The sequence below is a fragment of the Mustela erminea genome, chromosome 7 (genome assembly GCF_009829155.1).
Source record: "Mustela erminea isolate mMusErm1 chromosome 7, mMusErm1.Pri, whole genome shotgun sequence".
Lineage (NCBI taxonomy): Eukaryota > Metazoa > Chordata > Mammalia > Carnivora > Mustelidae > Mustela > Mustela erminea.
In genome coordinates, this window is record NC_045620.1 from 128,484,260 (window position 1) to 128,500,985 (window position 16,726).

The following is a 16,726-nucleotide window of genomic DNA, read 5'->3' on the forward strand; positions in this document are numbered from 1 at the left end:
CTAAGCCAGGCCACGTGGAGGTCAACCTTCAAAAAACAGCCTGAAGTCCACTCTTGGCTTGTGTCAAACCGATGAAATTTTTCCTTTCTCCTCAACGTTTCCCTGACTTTTGCTTCCAGAGCTTCTCACTTGCTAAGACCCTAGAAACATCTTCTCCATTTTCTTTTTATGTTCCTCCTCTTCCTGCCTTCCCTCTCCATTCTCTCCCATGGATTTTTAGTACAAAGAGTACCCTTTTTTTTTTCTTGTTTGATTTGTTTATTTCTCAAGCATTCTAGATTCAGTATCTCCACTAATTAAATGGCAAGACCATTTAAAATGGTGTTTTAAAGCAGAGGAAAACAAATATATCTATGTCAAATTGTGTAAAGCAAAAACAACCTTTTTGGAAACAGACTGGGAGGGGGATGATACCGCGGCTGCCAACTGCAGATTCTCTTTGGCAGAAGGAAAGTTTGAACTTGCTCAAGTTAATAATTGTTATTCAAGCACGCATTCTTACCGCATCCAAGTGCTAAGTGAACAGCAGAAAAAAGCAAATGCTGCAGGAACTCAGAACGGACGGTATCAATGTAACCTAAAATATGTAGAGACTTATTTCCATTTGAATCAAATCTTGTGCTTTTATTACATACACAAAATATAGTTATCTTACTTCTGTTGGCCTGAATGCTCAAATAGCAAATAATTCTTTATTTCTTGTGCTGGATTCTAAACGTAAATTGTCCTGCTAACAGAGAGCACACATCTATTTTCATTGATCACTTCCACTATTAAAGCTAAATAAAAACATACATTTACACACATTGTTGGCATGCATGATTTTAATTCCTACTCACAAGGGGTAACTAGAATCATCTCTATTTGCAGATAAAGAAATGGAGGTTCTGTTAAGTTCACTGGATGAGAAAAGTGTCAGAGTTAAGATAGAAATCTAGGTCTTCTGAAAGCAGGCTGCAAGCTCTGGGACCTCAAAGAACTTCACATGGTTTCCCTACGAGCCATTCCTCGTGCCTTGATTCACTCGCAAGAAAAGCATTCGTTAAGTACCAACCACATGGCTTCAGCAACAGCAGCGGGCTTTTGGTGGACACTCTGCGCGAAGGCAGAGGACACCTGATCAGTCTTAGGACATTTAACTTACACTGTCATCCTTTTAAACACCCTTTAGGCCTCTCTGTCTTAATGGCACAAAGCGCCCCACAATTATAATCTTTGCCATCAAGCATAGGAAGAGAAGATTTTGCAGCTTTGCTCAAATTCTACAGAATCCCTAGGAGAAACAGAAAAGTGAGCAAAGCTTACACTGCCTGGTCCTCAGAGGATTTACAAATAAATAATCTTATTGTCTCCAGTGGCCCCCGGATGTAGCCCAGACCTACTACTGTCTGTTCTTTTATTTGACACTTGCAAAAGTTTGGGTAGTTTTAATAGGGAACAAAACATGTTGCATTCAAAATTCACTTCAGGACACACCGAATAAATAGAGAACAGACTGTTTTACATATTCAGAGCTAAGCTGGAACACAAAACTCACGAAAAGTTTGTCAAATGCATCATCATTTGTCTATGGTGAGCAGCAGAACACTGAAAACAGGAAGTAATTTTTCAATTAACAGGTCACACAATACATGCCTGAGCCTTCTTAGCAATAATCACTCACAAATAATACTATTTGCCTTAATGGGCCAGATGTCTTTAGAGACTATTTGGAACCAAAGTTACTGTATCTCAATGCAACCACATCCCCAGGGGTAAAAATGTCACTGCAGCCAATGGCCTCACCCACGCGGCACTCAGCTGAGGATATCCACACCCATGGAAGCTGGGCTTGGAAGGGCAAGGACTCGAGTAGCTCACTGGAAGAAAATGATGCTGGGATGAAGAAAGGGGAAGATATGGGGCAGGGAGAGTTGAAGAAAGAGAGTAAATACTTTGATTCTAAGACAGCTTCATTCCCTAACCATCACTTAGTAATGGATTAACAGAGGCAAAGGAGTTATAAAAACAATTCCAAATATACCAAAATGTCAACATTGTGCTTTCTCTGGGCCCCTCCTCTGCTTCAATTTCCAGAGCAACGTAAAACCTTCCCTACCACCACCCAGCTCTCCTCACTGATTTCACAGGGTATGTCAATCCAAGATCATCTTTAGAGGAAAAAAAAAATTGTATAAACTCCTTGTAGGTTGGCCAGGCCAAAATGATCAAGCCCATGATGGATGTGACTTGTCATGCCTCTGTAAGTTTCCATAGTGCATCAAGCTGAGCCAAGCACTAGTTTATAGACAGAACTTCTTTTCAAACTTCCTCTCTGCTTTAGGAATAGGACTGGGCTCTCTAAAAGAACGGATGTTGTTAGAGCCTAGTAAGAATTTGAATAATTTGGGAAAAAGATCGTTCAGCTTTCTAAGGCAACGTTATGGACTTCACTTCATTCCTTTCATTCCAACACAGCGAGATAAAGTTCTCTATTTGTCTGGTCAGTGTAGGATTGTTGAGAATTCGTAGAAAGAAAGAAGGAGAAAGGGTCAGAGTGTTCACAGTCCCCGTCCTCCTACCCTGAGGGAGCCACTGGCCATTCTTACCTGTCTCATGTGTTTGATACCATACTTTGCTGAACAACGTGCTTATACGGGTACTTCCTGATTATTTGTCAGTTTTAGACTCTGTCCTTTGACTTCTCACCATGGAGAATGGAACATTCTTCAAACACCATATGCAACTGCACATATCCCTCCCTCTTCCCATCCTCCTAATACATTTGATCACACTTTCTGGTAAATTAATATTCAATTCTTACATTATTATGACCATGGGAATATTACTCACAGCTGAGACGTAGGTGCACTAGGAGCCCATTTCTTTTCTTGCAAAAATTTGCATTTTTCCTGGAAAAAAAATTGCTTAGGTTTTTTTAAATATGTGTTAGGTTTTTATATGCCAAGTACTCCAACTGTGAGATGACAATCCTCCCAATGTTATCAAGTGGTCTGTCAGTTTCCTTCCACACACACAGACACCCTTTGGAGATTTTCCTCCAGAAGGCTTACCTCTGCTGCCTTCAGGGCTGGCTGCTTTCCTGCTGCCTGACGAGCATCCTGGGATCTCCGTACATGGACGTTCTCAAAATGCCCTTCCTCTCTGCTACTAGAATCCTATTTTCAGGACCAAATGTATCTTTTTGTCTCCCTCATTGACTCTTTCATTTCTATGAGGTATGTCTGTCTGTAGCTCCCCAACACAGGGTACATAGGCATTAAACATATAAGGCCTTGTGTGTTTAAAACTATTGTTATCTTGCCCTCACACATATGTTATTTTGGCTGGATATAGAAATATGGAAATATTGTCTTCTCAAAATTTTGGAGTCATTACCATATCACCTTCTGGGTTCCCATCACTTTTGAAGAAGTAACAATTTTGATTCTTGCTCCTTTAGATGTCAATTATTTTTTTCTTTTTTCTGGAAACTTTAGGCTGTTTCTAAGACAATGATTTGCCTCAATATGGGTTTTTCTGAACATCACGCTGGGCATTATGTGGCCTTTTCAATATGGAAATACATTTTCACTTTCATTTACAAACAATTTTTGTCAAGTTTTTCTTTCATAATTTATTCTCCTCTATTTCTCTTCATTGTTTTTTTTTTCCTTTTTTTTTCCTTTTTTTTTAAGAATGTCTATACTATAGATGGTGGAAATCCCAAACCAGTTCCCACAACATCTCACTTTTCTCTCTTATTTTCCAACCTTTTAATTCAATTTCCCAAGACATCTCCCTGAGTTAATCTCCCATACTTCACACTAAATGGTGAAGAATTAACCCACCAAATTTCTCATTCTGTTATCAAAAGACACTACATAAAAGTCATAAAAATTCTACCCAGTATTTACATGTAAAAGCAAGTTCTGCATTCAAGCAAGAAAATAATTACAAAGCTGTGTTCTACAAAGGAATATTTCCAGCAGTAATTGATTAGTCTGTCATCATCAGAGAAAGTTTTGATGTGGTAATTGAATTTTCTAGATCACTGACTTTAAAAACCAACATAAAAAAGGAAGGAAATTGGGGCACCTGGGTGGCTCAGTGGGTTAAGCCGCTGCCTTCGGCTCAGGTCATGATCTCAGGGTCCTGGGATCGAGTCCCGCATCGGGTTCTCTGCTCCGCGGGGAGCCTGATTCCTCCTCTCTCTCTCTCTGCCTGCCTCTCTGCCTGCCTCTCTGCCTACTTGTGATCTCTCTGTGTCAAATGAATAAATAAAAAATCTTTAAAAAAAAAAAAGAAGGAAAAATGAAGACACATATGTTGACATGAAGACACTTATGTTGACCTAAAACCCATTCATTCAAAAATGTTTCTATAGGTAAAGTATTCTAGGTATCCTGAAGACTAGAAACTGCAGTAAATTTATTTATATAAAGCACTGTTCTAATACATGCCTTAGTAAATATGAAAATCAATACATGGTCTTCACCTGATAGACCCTCAGTCCAAAATGATACAGAGTAAGACTATTGTTTCTATTCTTGCTTAAATATAAATGTACCATATCCACTATTCCTCCAAGTTTCCTTTAGTTGCAGGAACACTCATTTTCTTTTTTTTGTCCATTCAGTCAGTCAGTCTTTAAACTAACCTTTGTAGGTCAGGTGTGCACCAGGCTATGAAAATACAAGGTTGGGTAAGAAATGGCACCGGCCTCCATAGATCTCACACAGCCTGGAGAGTAAGAAGCTAGTGCTACTCCACTAATGCTGGCCAAGAGGGACTTCAGACAGAAGCCTCACTAACCCAAGGTCAAACTCCAAAGTGTGTGTCCCTTTGTTTCTGTTGCCAGAGATGGAGTAAGAGGTATACAGCTCTGCTCTTCAGGAAGGTAGTGTGGTGAACCCCTACTTCGTATGCACAGAAACCTTCCCGTGCACGAACCTGAAGGCAGGAGAAAAAGGTAGATGTCTGCCTGCCCCTCAGCCAGGGGAAGGATCAGAAATGATGTCACCTTAGGAAAACAGCTCTCATCCTAAACCTAGGATTCATGTGAGTTTCCTGCGAACACTTGTGTGTGTCCTTGGGAGACACGTAAGTGTGCATCTGAACACGGATGTGTGTCCACAAGTTGTCCTCAGGTAGCTGGAAGCCGGTATCTTTACCTCACAGTAGCAGATCCTTCAAAGCAGACCTGGTTTGCCAAGATCTTTCCTCCCTCCACACCAAATGTAGGCAATAAACTGTTAGAGATCCCTTTGTCCCATGAATGGCCTATGTAAGAGATGTTATGGGCTGTATGTCCGTGTTCCCCCAAAATTCATTTGTTGAAATCCTAACCCCCCCTAGAATTGTATTAGAAGCTAATTAGGTTTCGATGAGGGTGAAGCCCCTTAGGATGTGATTAGTTTCCCTCTAAAAGTGACACTAGTGTTTGCTCTCTTTGCAGTGTGAGAACCCACAAGAAAGAGGCTCTCAGCAAACCAAAAGAGGGCCCTCACCAGACACCAGATCTGCCGACACCTTGATCTTGGGCTTCCCAGGCTCCGAATGATGAGAAATAAATGTTTGTCATCTAAGCCCCCCATCCATGGTGTTTTGTTGTAGCAGCCAGAACTGAGTAAGGCTGAAGGGATCCGTAGGAAAGATACTTAAACGAAGCCAACCTCCGTGAGCAAAAGATGGTGATTTCCTTAAAGACGGGAAAGATACACCCTAAAAAGGGTCAGAGAAGGGCTGTCTCTGTGAAAAAGGAAACGAGACAGAAAAGCAAGGCAAAGATTGGGTTGCTTCATGAGGGCAGCTCTGTGAAGGATTAATCTTTTTTTTTTTTTTTTAATTCTTTGTTGGGTGATGGAAGCGGTGATATTTAACATTTAGCTTTAATATTTCTCACTGTGACCTTGTCACCCCAAATGTTTAGTAAGACCCAATACATTATCACTTCATACTGGTGGTGCTCTGAGATGTGAAGAAGCGAGAGCATCTTGCCCACTGGGGCCCACAGGCTGGGGGAGCAAGGTGGTGAGGGGGAAAGAGATCCAAGAGGTCTGAGAGCTGAAGTAGGAAACAGTGCACCAGATCCCCAGAGCACAAAACTCCATGTTTTGGTAATTCACACAGGATTACATGACTGCTTTTAAAAAAAGAAAAAAGAAAAAAAGATTGTCATTAATTCAAACTTGGACCATTATAATATGCAGGCAGACAATTATAGTGGAAAGATTGTGAGTTTTAGAGTCTCATGATGTGAGTTCAAGTCCAGGCTCTGTCATTTATATTGGCCACAACCTCTCTGAACCTCCTGTATAAGATAAGATCATAATCTCAACCTTATCTCTTCCCTAGGATTTTTGAGAGAATCACATAGGACAATAAATGCTGAAAAAAAAAAAAAATTCCCAAGTTGTAAAGTGTCCACACATTTGCATGTAGAGCTAGGGAGGGGGCGGGGCACTCCCACTCAGAGTCCGTCCCTCTGGTCTTCCTTGCACCATCCAGCATCCCCAGGACTGGTGATGGGCGGGGCGGGGTGGGGTGGGCATTGCTGACTCCACCATCCACTGTTCACGTCTCAGTGGACTGGGATGACTCAGGGCACAGCTGAAGCATTTCAAATGCACATCCATCTCCAAACCCAATCTGAACTGGCCACCTAATCCTTTTGTTATCTTTCAGTTTGGAGCATGCTAAGAATGGCAATTACGAAATTTTAAAAGATTCACTGGCAAACGATTAGAATGAAATTCATCTTGAGAACAAAGACGACTTGCTCGTTTTTGCATACAAATAAAACCTGCACAAAAGCCTGGGATAAATTCCATTTTCCTCTTTGGCAGCGTTTCTGTCCTCTAGAAATAAAAGGAATTCTGAGAGGCAACATGCTCTCCAACTTTATGCTTCTTCGTTGGAAAGAGCCTGAGCACTGTGAAGGGGATATGCGGGGAAATGCTGTATGGAGAATTAATAGTGTTTGTCCAAATAATAACATTCGTTTGCTCAATACCTACAATGTACTTGGTTTACCTTGGTTCAAGGTGTTTGGACGTACAATACAAATAACCAGTGACTGAGAAAGGACAGTCAGCCTCTCACTGGCAGGTCACTCAATTCAGACCATACTTCTGTGAAAAGAAATGCCATCCCCACTTTATAGAAAAGACTGAGATGTGAGAAGGGAGTCATTTACCCAAGGAAACCCAAAGCTGAGACAGAGTCACACTCAAGGGGTGACTTCAAAACACACATGGAATGTTCCCTTGAAAAGAAAAGAAGGAAGTCCTTGGCATTTCCACCCTAGTACCCCAGGACTCTGAATCCTAAAGAAGGTGTTGAGGTTTGTTCTGAAGCCTCCAGGACCAGCCAACCTTGTCGAAAATGCCAAGTGAGGTTTCTATATGACTTCCATGCCCAGGAAAACATGCTAGGGCTGAGATGGGAACAATAGAAAGGTGCTCTGATTTTTAGAACAGAAATGAGGGGTCTGCACTGACAGAAGGGCACCCAGTATTTTTCCCCATAGGCATGGTCTCAGCAAAGGGGCAGAGATGGCCGACGAGATTTCCCTCTTCCGGGTAGTGTGCAGAGGAAAAAGAGCTCTGGATTTGGGGTCAAGTCCCAGTTCCAACATTTTATTAACCTGGTGATCTTTGGAAAAATACGTAAGCTTTTTATCTTAATGGGGCTCCTGGGGGATTAAATCAGCTTTAACGTGGTATTTAGCTCCTGCCGTTGGTCAAGGTAGGAGGCCCCAGGGATAGGCACCCTCACCTTACTACGTTGGGCCCACTCTGCCTCTGCGTTGACTCCAGAAGCTGGCCGCAGAATGAGCATCCCCCACACCCCATCAATTCACCCCATCTCCACAGAATCAAGGGTTTGATATTTTGAGGAGGTATCACTGAAGCCCAAAGCCAAGTTCCAGCAAAATAATTCAGAAGAGCAAATGGAAAACAGCTCATGTCTGTTTTACTCTACGGCATAAATTAGAAATGATAAAAATGTTAGGAGATGCCCAAGTCATTTTAAGGACACTTGAATTCATCTGCCAACTTTACAGTCTTTCAAACAAATAAGAGGACTGAATTTTTGAGCAAGTTGTTCAGGAAAAGAGGACCGACTCCCATCATAAGTATTCCATAGTGTTCTCTCTGCAGGGCCCAAAATGCCACACCAAGTTGCATACGGTCTTAAGAGTTCAAGGTGTTTGGATGTACAATACAAATAACCAGTGACTGAGAAAGGACAGTCAGCCTCTCACATATGAGATGCAACTTTAAAATAATGAAACTGTTTCCAAGGACATCCTTCATGGACTTAATCTAAATGTTAGCAACAGTCTGGGCAGGTAGGCCGCCTTCTCTTTCTCACAGGGAGGGCTCACTGCTCCTCGCAGTCTCTGCAAGCATGTGGCTGAGGACTGTGGGCACCCCTCCCCATCTGTCACAGATGAGATAAGGTTAGCCCTGGCCCCTTCTCCAGAAGGCACTGGGCCTGCAGAGGAGGCCCATGGGCATCTATGGCCCTTTACTTCTGGTCCAGGCCTGACCCCGTGCCCCACATATAGAGTTGAAAACTCTGCTTCCTTGTCATTAAAATTTTGTCTTTTGATATCATTTTCGACTTATAGAAATAGTACAGGATAGTACTCTCCCCCCGACCCCACTTGCCCTCCTGTTAACATCTTGCATAACCGCAATAAAATTATAAAATTAAAAAACCAGGAAATTCGCATAATACAATGCTATTAGCTAAACTACAGACATACTTCGCAATTGCAAACAGTGCACATGTATTTTCACATTGTCGAGATGTCTTGAAGTGACATGGCCGGACCAAAAAGTAAGTGCCTACAGAGTTCTGCGGAGAGTGACCAAGAGCCTCTCCAGATGCGCTGAACCACTTTGCATCCCCTCCAGCCTTGTATAATGGTACCTGTTTGCCCAGAGATCTGCCAGCAGGCTGGGTTCAACTTTTTAAAATCTGGTAAGTGAAAAACAGTATCCCATGATATTTTAATTTTGATTTCTATATTATGAGTAATTTGAATATTTTTCATATGTTTGAGGACCATCTGCTTTGTTTTTATTGCTATCTCAAGGAAAGGCATGGGAGAAACATGTGTCAAAGGGTTCACCCATCCCAGCTGAGTGTGGGCAGAGATTAAAGGTCACGGATTCTCTGGTCCAAAGGCTGTGGCCACAAGCAGTCACTGTCCCTCTGTCGGCTCTCTCTTTCAGTGCCCTGGGGATGTCTCACTCAACTAACAGATATCAGGAGTCACCCTCTCCCCAAGAAACTGAACCTATGAGAAGATCAAGGGCTTTGGGGTCAGTAGAACCTGGTACTTCTTCCGAGCTATGTGGTTTTGGACAAATTACTTCACCTGTCTGTGTCTCAGTTTCCTTATTTTATTTCATTTTTTATTGTGTTATGTTAGTCACCATATATTACATCATTAGTTTTTGATGTAGTGTTCCATGATTCATTGTTTGTGTATAACACCCAGTGCTCCATGCAGTCCATGCCCTCCTCCATACTCATCACCAGGCTCATTCATCTCCCCACCCCCACTCCCTTCTAAAACCCTGTTTGTTTCCCAGAGTCCATAGTCTCTCGTGGTTCGTCTCCCACTAAGATTTCTCCCTCTTCGTTTTTCCCTTCTCCTAATGTCCTCCATGCTACTCCTTATGTTCCACAAATAAGTGAGACCATATGACAATTGACTTTCTTTGTTTGACTTATTTTACTCAGCATAATCGCCTCCAGTGCCAGTCATGTTGGTGCAAAAAGTTGGGTATTCATCCTTATTTTTAAAAATGGGAATAGATGAACTCTATCAATTTTATGGCTGTCACAAAAGTTAAATGAATCAATGGATACAAAGCTTCTCCTTCATGGTTGACAAGTGAGAGAACCTTGGTAAATGTTAGTTCTCCTGAGTAACTTTCACCTACACAGGTCAGCTTTGCGCAGTGGCAGTATCGTAGCCAATGAGGTTTATCCGAGGCGCGATTATTGCTAATTGAAAACTTTTCCCACCTACACAGGTCATAATTTACTGTAATGCCTTCATGCCTTCAAATGCCTGAGAAGGATGGGTGTCCATTGATGTGACTTGAACCCAGACCTTATTTTTTTACCTTGACCACGGAGCAGGAGAATAAGGTGACTCTCTGATACTAGAATTTAGGTGCTGTATCATCAGATCAGGAAGATAATTGAGGTGGGCTGGGGATAGGATTACCAGGCTCAACAAATAAAAATACAAATTATAAATAAATAAATTTGAATTTCACTTTCTTGGTATAAAAGACACTCACGTGGGATCCTCTCTTAAATTTAGAAGCCTCATAATATTATTTCAATCACATTCCTAAAATATGCAGATTTGATAAAAATGGGATTACAAGATAAAATAAAGGACACTCAAATGTGAATTTCAGGGGCACCTGGGTAGCTCAGTCAGTTAAGCATCTGCCTTCAGCTCAGGTCATGATCCCAGGGTCCTGGGATTGAGTCTCATATCAGGCTTCTTGCTCAACAGGGAGCCTGTTTCCCTCTCTGCTTGCCTTTTCCTCTCTGCTTGCCTTTCCCTGTGCTTGTGTTCTCTCTCTGTCTTTCTCTGACAAATAAATAAATTCTTCAAAAAAATATGAATTTCATATAAAAATTGAATTTTTTTATATAAGTAGATCCCACATATTGCATGGGACATACTTACACTAAAAATTATTTCTCGTTAATCTGAAATTCCAATATTGAATGAGACCTACTTCTACTAAAAAAAAATAAAGTATTGTTACCTGAAACTGAAATTTAACTGGGAATCCTATATATTATCTGGCAACCCTAGTAGGAGACCTTTCAATGTCTGAAAATCACATGAAAGGTGGCTGTCCCTCCATTGTGTGCAATGAAACTGAATAGAGAGAAATTTCCATGGATAAAACACCTGGGAGTTGTATCCCTTAGGATGTGCTGGTTGCAAATGACAGAAACCCAACTCAAGATGGCACACACAAATAGTGGATGTATTGCTCCACAGAGTCAAAAATGTAAGGGATCCGGCTGACTTCCATATGCCAATGTCAAGGGGTCCAATGGTGTCGTGAAGAGCATCTTGTGTTCTCCATCTTGCAGCTTTGTTTTCCTATGTTTGGGCTTCATTCTCAGACAAGCTCTTCCCATGTGGTAGCAAAGCCAGCAAGCAGCAGTTTTCACCCCCCTTATCCTTACGACGAACTATCCTACAAAGGGAAGGTGTGTTGCCTCTTTCCCAGTTGCTTCTGCAAGAGGCTCATGGAGAACTCTTGAAGGGCTTGGGTCTTGCCCCCCTGTCACTGCTAGGTGGAAGCATTAGGGAAATATGCATGGAGTGAAACAAAAACTCCAGTGACTACGTCCCTCGCTAAAAGTTGGTTAATCAGTCAAACCTCCAACACCAGAGGAAAGAGAGACTCTTGCTGCTGCCAATGCAAGAATAACAGGAGGAAGGGCTGGGATCAGGGATATAATGGGTGACTGACAACTACGATTGTCTAAATAAAACAGTTAATTCTCATAGGAGGTCAGGGAAGATAGTGAAATAATGAAATTTGCCACTGTATTTGTCTACCTGACATAAGGTGAAGCCCATGTGGGGAAAACCTCCATAAATGATGAGGCATAACGGAAAACAAAGTGGTCTCAGGGCCCACCAAGGACACTACTGGAACCGTCATATGGAAAAGGGGGACTAAAGTCAGATCTAAAACCCCAAGTGAGAGAGCGTCACAGCCCTCTCCACAAGGCTCCCTAAGATTCCCTCATTCCTACAAACAACCAGCTTCAGAAAGCCTGCCTTCTCCTCGTCTGGAAGTCATGTCCTAGGGAGATTTTTCTGAAGGGAAGAGTTTGATAATTATTAAATGCTGCAAGCTTGAAACTACTTGCTTTAGTGGAAACATCATTTCCAGTGACAAATCAGCCCTGAAATTAAACAAATGTCTTTACTATAAAAGTGAGACATGGGGGCCAGGAAGGCTGAGAAGGGAATGCCTTCCATCTTTATACACACACATACACACACACACACACACACACATACATATCATGTGTTTAGGTATGTCTATGTATTTGTATATGTATTTATATTGTTTAGGTCCTTATTATGTGTATATATACCTATAGGTATATATAGGTGTGTATATATTTTTATACATACACATACACATACATATACATATACATATCATGTGTTTATTATGCACTTTACCACTGATACAATTTTGTTTTTTAAGTAAGCGCTATGGCCAGCATGGGGTCTAACACAAGGCCTGAACTCGTGACCCTGAGATTAAGACCTGAGCTGAGATCTGGAGTCGGATACTTAACTGACTGAGCCACCCAGGCACCCCAGGAATGCCTTCCATCTTCAAGGAAATAGACATTGGAATTTATGATGGAATCCAGATGAAGTTTGATCTGCAGAAACCCCTCTTGAGAGAGCAGGAAAGATGCCTGTGGCTCTTTGGATGGGAGCATTGCACAAAGAGGGAACGGGTGGTGCAAAACCCCAGGCAAGGGCTCAGCAAGACGTGGGGACTCTCAGGGCCAGCCCTGGTCTGCACCGCAGTCCTCCCAAGTCTTCTATGACATCCCTGACAACAAGAACAGTTTGTCTCTTAGGACACTTAAACCAATATGATCTCTACTACTAGGCCAAGAGTAAGGAAATGTATGAAACCATCACATGGGAAATATTATACTTTATAGTCAGAAGAATTATTAGTGTGCTTATAAAATGTAATAGAGGAAAACTTGGGTGAAATCATATTTCAAGTTATCTCAGGAAAGCATTACTCAAGGAAACTGTTTTCCTTTTTAAAGCTTGAATTCCTACATAAAGGACAAAATTGCCTCCCTCTTACTTGTGTTTTTTCTAAAGATTCCATTTCATTTTTCCTGAGACCTAGAGAAACTGCCTTTACTCTAAATTTAAGACTGAAAACAGGGGAAATCCAGAAAAACTCAAACAAAGGAAGTGTTGACCAGAGACAGCAACAAATGATTCTAGAATCAACATTTTACTTCAATAAATCCTGGGGAACCCCATGAGGCCCAGCCTTGGCATGGAGTCACATTCAAAGGAAATACAAACTGTACCTCCATATTAAGCAAAAGGTTGGTGTTTAAAATAGGGCATGAATGCGGGAGATTTTACATACCTGGGTACCCAAAAAGCATTCCAGACATATCTTCAGACAATGTTTCTATCTTCCACTTCACACAGGCAGGTCTCACACCACCCTGCTCTCTTCCTCTAAGCCCTTCTTCCTTCACATGCATGACACGCATTAGCCTGGGTGCCTGGCCTATGCTCCTTCCCAGGCCTGCTCTCCCCAACACTTGGTCATGTTCTTCCAATCCAGGGGAACTGAAGGACCCAGAAGGATCACACCTCCTTCCTCTACCTTTACTCCCCCACCAGGAAGCCACTTTGTGGTGTCTTCATCTCTTGTTCCACTCACCTTGGGAAAGACCTTTAAGGAGTATTTCCCCCTCATTACAACTCATGCTCCCGCTCTATCTTCCCAGAAGAAAACAGTGCAAAGGAAATAGATAAAATTTCCACCAAGAAAATTCACAAAGATTCCTCTCAAAAAAAAAAAAAAATGAGTAGAGTGAAGGACAAGGCTTAATCGCCCAGGCAAAAGAATATAGAATGCCCTTGGAGAACAGAAATTCCTTTTGGCAGCCCAAGATAGATAGCGGTTGGGCAGAGAGCAGAAAAATCTGCCGTGTTCTTGTTCTCTGAATGGGGAATGGCAGGGTGGGCTCAGGAGATGGCACTTTGTTCAAAAAGTGATGTGGTTGGCTTGTACACTGATGGTCACAGCAGCATTATTCACAGTAGCCAAAAGGCAGAAGCCACCCGCCCCAAGTGTCCATCAACAGATGAATGGAGAAACAAAATGTGGTCTATCCAGACAACGGGATTGTATTCAACCTTAAAGGGGAAAGACATCCTCTTACATGCAACAACGCCCATGAACTTTGAGGACATGATGCTAAGTGAAATAAGCCAGTCAGTCACAAAAAGACAAAGTACTGCATGACTCCACTTGTGTGAGGTACCTAGAGTATCAAAGTCAAAGAGACAGAAGGTAGAATGGTGGTTGCCAAGGGCTGGAGAAAGGAGAAATGGGGAACGTTGCTCCATAGGTACAGAGTTTCAGTTTTGCAAGCTAAGAAGAGTTCTGGAGATTGGTTGTACAACGTGAAAATACTTAACACGACTGAACTGTACACTTAGAAATGGTTAAAAATTAGCAAGACAGGAAACAACATGTGTTGGAGAGGATGTGGAGAAGGGGGAACCCTCTTATACTGTTGGTGGAAATGTAAGTTGGTGCAGCCACTTTGGAGAACAGTGTGGAGATTCCTCAAGAAATTAAAAATAGAGCTTCCCTATGACCCTGTAATTACACTACTGGGTATTTACCCCAAAGATAAAGATGTCGTGAAAAGAAGGGCCATCTGTACCCACAATGTTTATAGCAACAATGGCCACTGTCGCCAAACTGTGGAAAGAACCAAGATGCCCTTCTACGGACGAATGGATAAGGAAGATGTGGTCCATATACACTATGGAGTATTATGCCTCCATCAGAAAGGATGAATACCCAACTTTTGTAGCAACATGGATGGGACTGGAAGAGATTATGCTGAGTGAAATAAGTCAAGCAGAGAGAGTCAATTATCATACGGTTTCACTTATTTGTGGAGCATAACAAATAGCATGGAGGACATGGGGAGATGGAGAGGAGAAGGGATTTGAGGGAAATTGGAAGGGGAGGTGAATCATGAGAGACTATAGACTCTGAAAAACAATCTGAGGGTTTTGAAGGGGCAGAGGGTGGGAGGTTGGGGGAAGCAGGGGGTGGGTATTAGGGAGGGCACATATTGCATCAAAAAAAAAAAGAAATGGTTAAGGTGGTACATTTTATGGTATGTGTACTTTTAACACAATTTAAAATTTTTTTTAATTTACTTTTTAACAATGACATGGTTGGGAAGAACAAAAGAATATGAAAATTCCTATTGGATGAGGGAGAAAGTAGAGGTGGACAGACAGATGATGAGGCTGATAGGAAAGTGCAGGGGGAAGGGCAGCAGAGGTGCAGTCCCCAAGGAGGCAGAGGGAGGGCCTCAGCCCTGCACTGCCTTCCCACACCCTTGCCCAACCACTGAGAAGAAGAAGCCTCTATTCCTCTCAAGCCCAGAGACAGCAGGCTTGGCAGCACCATGCTCTGGGTCATGCAGGCTGACCTGCTGACCAGAGCCATGGCAGAGATGAAGACAGCTCCTACCTGTGAACCATTGCCTTCCTGAGAGAGAGACAGAGAGAGGCGGCACATGTCTGTGAGGCATCCTAGGGAGCCTCAGTCCCTCAGATACTCAGACGGGGGCCCCAGTGCCGCAACATTTCATTCTCCTGGCGTCACTGGGGTGTGACATCTATCTGGTTCCATGACCAGAGAGGGACCCATCACATGGCCTGCACGTGGCCGATTCCCAAAGAAAGAGACTGGAACAAAAATAGAAAAGGAAACCTTTCTGGACACTAAGCCACATCTGACCCCAGGCTCTCTCTGAAGGTAACAGAAGCCAGGTGGACACAGGTCCCCATGCTAAGGCCACTGCAAGTCTGGGCTGTAAGTCCATCTAAAAGATGAGAACTTCTTTTTTTTTTTAATTTTTTATTTTTTATAAACATATATTTTTATCCCCAGGGGTACAGGTCTGTGAAATCTTGCCATTTGCGACAACATGGAAGATGAGAACTTTTATAACAAGGTCCCACTTGACCTCTGGAAACTGCTCGCATGTTGTTTGTCCCTAAACTTTCGAGCCCATTGAGAACAGTTGAATAAGATTCTTGCATATTCCATTTTAGGTCCTCACCTCCTTTCTCCACCTTTTCTTACCACTCTCACTAGCACGCCACCTGTTCTCCACAGAGTTGCCAAAGAGAGCTTTCTAGAATACAATTCTCATGAGGTTATCCCTGCATGAAACTCCTTCAGAGACTCCGCACTGGACATGGGATAAATTCCAAGCTCACCAGCCCAGGTCACAGCTCAATATACTCCCTTCGGTCCAGCATTGCCTTTGACCAAAATTTTCTCGGCCTGGACCATTCTCCCATATTCCCCAATGCCCAGCCATCTTCATCTAATTAATAGTGACACATCCATTCAGTCAGCATAAGGGATCCTCCTCTGGGACGTTTCCTCTGGTCCCGTCTCACCCAGGTGGAATTGGATTCCTCCAACTGCTCCTGATTCCTATCTTGCCCAGTGCACTCACCAAAGAACTGGGCTGATGTGTAGGAGTGCTCAATGTTTTTTGAATTAATTAACTAATTAATGAATGAAATAAATATAAAGAGAGAGGAAGGGAAGGGCAGGACTGAGTATTTTGGCCTTGTTCAGTCCTCTACTCTACACCATTCCAACTAAAAGAGCCTCCTCTGCCTGTGTGTCAGAATTCCTCACTGGTGATAAAGGCAAATTTGGTTTTGCTAGTCTATGTGTAATTGATGAGGTCACAGAGGCATATCTGCTTGTCACTGTGATCCAGCTCATGGAGACAGCATCAGCTCTGGTCTGTCTGCTCAAGGTGGCAGAACTGAGAACCAGGAAGCCCCAACATCCTTCTCGCCCCCATCCAAGCTTGTATGTGCAGTCCCTAT

The 16,726-nt window shown here is 42.5% G+C and overlaps 1 pseudogene; it reads left to right on the forward strand.

Annotated features, from left to right (window-relative positions):
* The first annotated feature begins 9,951 nt into the window (after nt 1-9,951).
* On the forward strand, nt 9,952-10,065 carry LOC116596714 (annotated as a pseudogene).
* The last annotated feature ends 6,661 nt before the right edge of the window (nt 10,066-16,726 follow it).